Raw genomic sequence first — 8047 nt, forward strand, 5'->3', positions numbered from 1 at the left:
TGTAACTAAGATAAATAGACAGCCAAGATGGCACAGTAGTTAGAGTGCAGCACTGCAGGCTTCTTCAGCTGACTGCTAGCTGCAGTTTGGCAGTTCAAATCTCACCGGCTCAAGGTTGACTCGGGCTTCCATCCTTCCGAGGTGGTTAAAATGAGGACCCAGATTGTTGGGGGTGATGTACTGACTCTGTAAACCACTTGGAGAGGGCTGTAAAAGCGCACTATGAAGTGGTATATAAATCTAAGTGCTAGTGCTATTGCTATTAATACAAAATCCAACTTTCCAAAATCCACTCCAGAAATATCATTACAACTTATTTCTTTTGTGGGAAGCAAGTATGCAATAGTACTTTCTTTTTCATCGGGGAAATAACCCAGAGCTGAACTCAACAACTCAACTCAACTCAACTCAACAAACATATTGTAAAATGCCTGCAAAGGATAGCTTGATTCACGCACAAAGATGAACATTTGCAGCACCTCGACAATGCCTGATCGACTTCACTCAGAGTTAAACCTTATTATTGGACAAGGAATTGCACCAAGAATGTATTGACCGTCCTCCTTTACATGGTAACCTTATGACAAATACAACATCATATAACTCATGATAAATATAACATCAAATATAACATCAATGAAGTATCTCCATCTGTTTCAATCAACTCTGAATTTTATAGGGCAAATATAATGTGCTCAAAAAAAAAGACAAGCGTTCTTGATGTAATTCTAGTTTTGTATGCGATTTCATTGTTTTCAGAGATTTTCAGATGCAGCTATGTGGGATATTGTTGCAATGGCTTCTTTCCAAATGATCAGAATTTAAGTGGAAAGAAGATTATCTGAAACGGAATATGTTTGTGTACTTTCTGAAAGAAAGGATTTCTTTTATCCTTTCAAATACAGCCTACAGGTTGTATTCGGGTTGCCAAATTTTACAGCTAAATATATATCTGAAACAGGATCCAACCATTTTAGTAGTAGTAGTTTGTCATTGCACCTCGTACAACAAAATTAAATGCCATCTTCAGTGTACATTATACATAAGAAAACTATAAAAATAAAACAAAAGCACACATCCTTCATATTCTATGCAATTTATTTATTTATTTAATTTTTTTATTTTTTGTCAGTCATATGTAAGATAACAGGTAAAAGTATAAACATAATTTGGATACATGAAAAAAGTAAGTAAAAAAGGATATTAGGACAGGGACGGTAGGCACACGGGTGCACTTATGTACGCCCCTTACAAACCTCTTAGGAATGGGATGAGGTCAACCGTAGACAGTTTAAGCTCGAAGTTTTGGGGGTTTGGGGAAGGAACTACAGTGTCAGGTAGTGCATTCCAGGCATTGACCACTCTGTTACTGAAGTCATATTTTCTGCAATCGAGTTTGGAGAGGTGAAGCAGTGGAGGACTTTTCTTGTAAAATATCTCTGAACTCTCTCGATTGTATTTATGTCCAATATGCAGTGCTGGTTCCAGACAAATGAGCTGCATTCAAGAATTGGTCTAGCAAATGTTTTGTATGCTCTAGTTAGTAGTACAATATTACCAGAGAAGAAGCTAAGCAAGATTAGGTTTTATTATTGAGTTGAAAACCCCTGATACTGCATTAATATTGCACTATACAGTACAATTCAATATAATTACTGGTCTGGGATAGAAGCTGTTTTTCCAGCCTGTTTGTCCTTGTTTTTATTGTCCTGTACTGTCTGCCAGATAGTAATAGTTCAAGAAAAGCCAGGGATGAAATAGATTTTTAAGAATGTTTTTGAACTTTCTTAGGTTCTTGCCCCATTGATGAGTAGAATATGTTCCTAAATCTCTGGTTCTAAATTTAAATCTCTAGCCAGAACTGGCCAGAGCTTTTTAATCATCTGATAGAAAGGAAAGGACAGCACCAGAAATCAGCTGATTTATCCCAATTTATTAGATGACTTTTCAGCACTGATGATGGGACATTTTTTAGAACAGCTAGCTACCTAAGATCTCACCTGGAAAAACAACCCGTCCCTGGTGATTGGCAAGGCCCAACAAAGCCTTCATTTCTTTAGAGTCCTGCAAAAAAATCAGGTGGACCAACGGCTGATGATCTCTTTCCATCACTCCACAATAGAAAGTGTCCTCACATACTGCATTTACAGTATGGTACACTGGTTTAACTGCTGCGGACAGGAAGGCACTACAGAGAATGATCAATTCAGCACAAGAGACCATTGGTTGCCCTCTAACACCACTGGATGACATTGCCAGGTCTCGCTGCTTTAGCAGACTAAGGAAGATACTCAGAGATGATTCACACTCTGTGTCTCTCTGCACTTCTACCATCTGGCAGAAAACATCAAAGCATAGCCAACCGAACAAATAGGTTTAAAAATAGTTTCTATCGTTGGGCTGTCAGACTCTTAAACACAACCACAATCATTCCATGCACATCCGGAAACATATGACTAGTTTTTCTTTTTCTTTCTTTTTCTTATTTCCCCTAATTACTTGCATAGGGATTATTCTTTATACTATTTATGTTGTTTGTATTTTTTGTCATGGATTGTACCAGTGAGGCTAAAACCAGTGAGGCTAAAACTATTGACCTCACCCCATTCCTAAGAGGTCTGTAAGGGGCGTGCATAAGAGCACCAGCGTGCCTACCGTTCCTGTCCCAATGTCCCCTTTGATTGTATCCAATTCGTATAGTTATTTTATACTTATGCTTATATATATGCTTATATATCATATAGTTATTTCATGCTTATGCTTATATACACTGTTGTGACAAATAAAATAAAATAAAAAATTTCGTTGTATACATGATGTATGTTAGATTTGATGATGGGAGAGACGGACACAGCTCTTTCAGTAACAACATCTCTTTATTAGTAGACCAGTACAACCCAACAACCTGCTTGTTTGGCAGTGACCCCTTTTATAGACGGCTACCAGACAGCTTAACCAATGAGCTTTAAGTATTTTCCTATCCTTTTTGGAGGACCTGAGTGAAGCTTGTAGCTCACTCCTTATATAAGGGGTCTCCAACCTTGACAACTTTAAGACTTGTGAACTTCAACTCCCAGAATTCCTCAGCCAGCTTTGCTGGCTGAGGTATTCTGGAAGTTGAAGTCCACAAGTCTTAAAGTTGCCAAGGTTGGAGACCCCTGCCTTATATGGTACATAACAATGTACAATGACAATAAAGGCTATACTATATTATACTAAGGATGTTCTGATCTCACAGTATGGCATGGTCTCTGTAAGGGATAAAAAGTAACGACAGACTCAGGAGGAAAATCAGAAACCATTTTCAGGTCCAAATCTGCTTCTTCAGGTGGCCACTTCATTTTACAATTCATACACTTTATTTAATTGTTCACCATCCTGAGTCATATTTTGTGAGATGGGCCACCATATAAAGATGATAAATAGTAAAATAAAATAAAATGTCCTGTGAAGGGGTGAGACAGAATTTTTAAAAATCTTCTCAGTATTATTAAACCTGTTATTCTCAATATGTGCTCCTGTTCTTGGCAGCCAAAATATTTTACTTCCATCCTTTTTTTTCTATTGCTAAAAACATTCACTTTCATCTCTCATTCCATCATCTGGTCTTTCTATATTTGCTCAAAAAGAAGAAATGTCATTGTACAGTAAATTGCTATTCTTGACTGCTGTCCTGTTCAATTAAATGTATAGGTTTGTCCAACTTATCAATGGAATTGAAAATGTATTAAAATTATGCTATATATTTAAATTTGCTGCTCTATACTGATAGACTCCGAACCTTATCTAGCCTTCAGTTTTTGCAGTTTTCCAAATTTGGCAATGTCCTTTACACATGCATACATACGACACCTTTATGAAGCCTCTGAAATGACATGTTGTGATGTGCACTAATATTCTTGAAGAACTGTGGCAAACACGTGCCCTCTGAAAGGCTTGCACAGATGCTTCAAGGACTTTCCTAGGACATCTTTATAAATGTGTACTTGGACAACTGTTTTGCTCCCTCGACTGTCTCACTGGAATTTTTTGTCTGCAGGAGATGTGCAGAAATTTGAGGAAGCCCTTAAATCAGCAATGCCAAGTTTCTGAGGATGTATTGAGCTCAGTTCTTGGGAAATTGTAAACAAAATGTAGGAACCCTTGGAGAAGGCCTCCAGAACAGGACAACAGCAAATACAGAGACAGCATGGATTAAGCCCAAAGGGTCAAGAAAGTATAACAAAGAAAGAATAAGAGGGGGAAAAGAAAAACATGGGCAGACTTATAAGATTCTATTAATCTTATCTCAATAAACTATATTTCTAGTTGTCCTGTGGAGTCTGCTTTCTGTTTTATCTACCCAGGAGGGCTGACAGAAAAAGCACTTATACTTTGGAAAATAAGCACACAAATGTATTCTAATTTTAGGTCATCTTTAAGGAAACATTGCAACAACAGATCAGTAAAATTGAGGAACTGAAAACAAATATACGTGAAAGATTTCACAAAAATAAGAAATGGAGAGAAAAACAGATAGACAGACTCATCCATGTTGCTTTCCAACCATACAAGCTGTATAGACACGACCTTGTAGATCACTCTGTAGATCACTCTGTCAAGGACCTTGGAGTACTCATATTTAAGTGCCAAAGCCCGCTGTAACAACATTGCCAAAAAGACATTAAGAGTTATAAATCTAATCTTGCATAGCTTCTTCTCCGGTAATATCACACTACTAACCAGACCACACAAAACATTTGCTAGACCAATTCTTGAATACAGATCATCTGTCTGGAACTCATACTGCATATCGGACATTAATACAATCGAACTTGTCCAGAAATATTTCACAAGAAGACTCCTCCAGTCCTCTGCTTGCAACAAAATACCTTATGCTACCAGACTTGAAATTCTGGGCCTAGAAAACTTAGAACTACGCCATCTTCGGTATGACCTAAGCGTAGCTCATGAAATTATCTGCTTCAATGTCCTACCTGTCAATGACTACTTCAGCTTCAACCACAACAATACACAAGCAGAGAATAGGTACAAACTTAAAGTGAACAGCTCCAAACTCAATTGCAGAAAATATAACTTCAGCAACAGTGGTCAATGCTTGGAATACGCTGTGGTTTCATCCCAAAATCCCCAAAATTTTAACCTGTCTACTGTTGACCTCATCCCATTCCTAAGAGGTCTGTAAGGGGCGTGCATAAGCGCACCAGCGTGCCTACCATCCCTGTCTTAATGTTTCCTCTACTTGTATCTATTTTATGTATTCAATTCATGCCTATAATTATATAAATTACCTAATACATTCTTGACAAATAAATAAATAAATAAAATAAATTAAAATAAACCAGTTCCCTTCTTAGAAGATTTGCTAAATTCAGACTTGTAACATACAGTGCAAGATATATGTGTGAGCAACGCATTTGCATTATTGCAATTTGACCCTTCTCTGCTTCTTTCTCTGGCTTCTTTTAATCAATCACTGAAATAACAGAGCCATCCTTCTGTGAGAATGCAAAGGCAGCAGTGATATATGGGACTGAAATAGAAATCCCAATTTGCTTTAAAAAAAAAAAAGTAAACCTACAGCAAAAGAGCATACAATTACACACTTGTTAAGAAATTCCTGATTTGGCCACCTGCTCTCTAAGCGGAGGGAAATAATTACTAGGAAGGTCTTAAAACCTGAAACATGAAGAGGCAAAGATGTTATAGTGGGAACTGTACACCTTCAGCCCTGAAGGAAAGCGGTAAACCCAGGTATATTGCATGATTACAGCAAGCACAGTAGAGCTACATATTTGAAAAGGCAAGGGGAGAGCAAGACTTAGCTAATTGTTTGACAAAACAAGGTAAGAAAAATATTCACTGTGGGGATATGAAACAAGTTTGGTCTCTATTTTTTCCCCCTCATTATAAGAACTTAATTTACTTAACTGTATTTAGTAATGATTTTTATGATATTAGTGTAGTGGCAACCCAGTGTTCTCCAGATGTGTTTGGTTACAGCTCTCATCACCTGCAGCTACGACCTGGAGGGCATGAGGTTAGGGCAGGGGTCCCCAGACTTGGCAGCTTTAAGACTTGTGGACTTCAACTCCCAGAATTCTCCAGCCAGAGACGGCTGGAGAATTCTGGGAGTTGAAGTCCACAAGTCTTAAAGCTGCCAAGTTTGAAGACCTCTGGGTTAGGGGAAGGGGATGTAATGTCAGATTGTGAAAAAGAATTGGTCTGGAAATGCAAATCAGCTGCAGACTTTATTGGGTTTCATCTCCCAATCTAATCTACTTACAAGGATGGCTGTGGAGATCAAGTGGGAATGGTGTGATAAATAAAAATGTAAAAAAAGTTGTAAATGTGTACACATTTTTCTGCGATTAATTCCCGTGGAACCCAAGTGCTTTTCTTTATTAAGATATAGGATTACCCTGCATGATAATTCTGGCCACTAAGGAATTCATACATTTGCTAAGTATTGCAAGGTTCTCTCATACTGTTATAATTATCCATCCCTTCAGTAATAATTATTTTGCTATTAGCATTCATTACCATAACTATTGCCATCTGAAATGAGGACTAGCCATTTTATAGGATTTACAGTTTGTTTTGTATAAAGCCCAGGGCGATGTAGTTACTTAGATTTCAAACTGGATTGAATGAAGTGGGCATAATTTACAAAGCAGTCTCCAGTTTAAGTGGAGCTTAGTATTGATCAGCTGGTTCTGTTCTTCAACCGAGGAGTAGCAGCTGACAGCCCTTAAAGAAACTGTCTTTTATATCAGAGATGGAGGAACATTTGGGATCTGGATGTTGATTTTGGGGGTCTTTTTTTTTAAAAAAGTAATTCTTTTTCCAACAGTAGCAGATGAAAAATAGGTGAGCAGGAGAAATTCAGGTGCAAAATAATCTCAGGGAACCAAGTATCATATGTAGTATTGTTCTTAATTTACCATTATCTGAGCCCACAACCTTAAGAAGATTCCTTTATGTCTTCTGTGTAGTTTTTAACTGAATTAAGAGTTTCTACATATAAAACCTCCAAGTAAATTAATGCAAATTGAAAGATGTCTGTGAAGCACCAAAAAGGAACAAATGCTGTGACTGTTGAGGAAGTGGGAACTCAGGATCAGGAGCAAAAGAAAGGTAATCTAGTTTGGTGTTCATCTTCTCTCTCAGTTGTGAGTTCTTGACTAAAATTCCCTCAAAGTCTTAATGATTTCTTAGAACCTTTGAAAGCTCTAAATTCTCTCTCTCCTCAACGTGAAAAGTTGTGAAATTGCCAACAAAATTTAGGCATACTTTAATATTAAGCGTATGGAGCAGTTTTGGGTTGTAGGTGCATAATGTATTCCTGACACTTATAGACAAAATGTGACATACCCAAACTTAGAACATCTTATTGGTGGATGGTCTTTTCTCCCTCTCATAGTTCTCTATCTGAAATCATCTTCTGGTTTCAACCATTCTTACATAAGATTCTTCTTTTGTCCATAAAAAAATCCAATTTAGTAATAAATAGTTATCAGAAAGAAGACAACGGGCCTTGCAAATCCCCGTTGATAGCTTTTGGAGTGCTGATGGAAATAAGGGAAATAGGACATTTAATTGTAGATTTGTGGATAATAGTAACATTAATTATATGTGCATATTAGTGCACATTAGGGGTGCTATTCAGCAGGTTCTGACAGGTTCTGGAGAACCGGTAGCGGAAATTTTGAGTAGTTTGGAGAACCAGCAAATACCACCTCTGGCTGGCCTCAGAGTGGGGTGCGAATGGAGATTTTGCAGTATTCTTTCCCTGGAGTGGGGAGGGAATGGAGATTTTGCAGTATCCTTCCCCTGCCACACCCACCAAGCCACACCACACCCACCAAGCCAGGCCCACAGAACCAGTAGTAAAAAAATTTGAATTCCACCACTGGTGCACATTTCGGGGAAATCTGTATTCTTCCCCTTCTGTGTTTTCGTAATGTTTTCTATGTTTAGGAATAATGAATAAATGCTAATTTATTCTATTTATTCTATTTATTACTATTCTATTTAATATTCTAGA

This window comes from Ahaetulla prasina, chromosome 7 (genome assembly GCF_028640845.1).
Source record: "Ahaetulla prasina isolate Xishuangbanna chromosome 7, ASM2864084v1, whole genome shotgun sequence".
In the NCBI taxonomy this organism is placed as follows: Eukaryota; Metazoa; Chordata; class Lepidosauria; order Squamata; family Colubridae; genus Ahaetulla; species Ahaetulla prasina.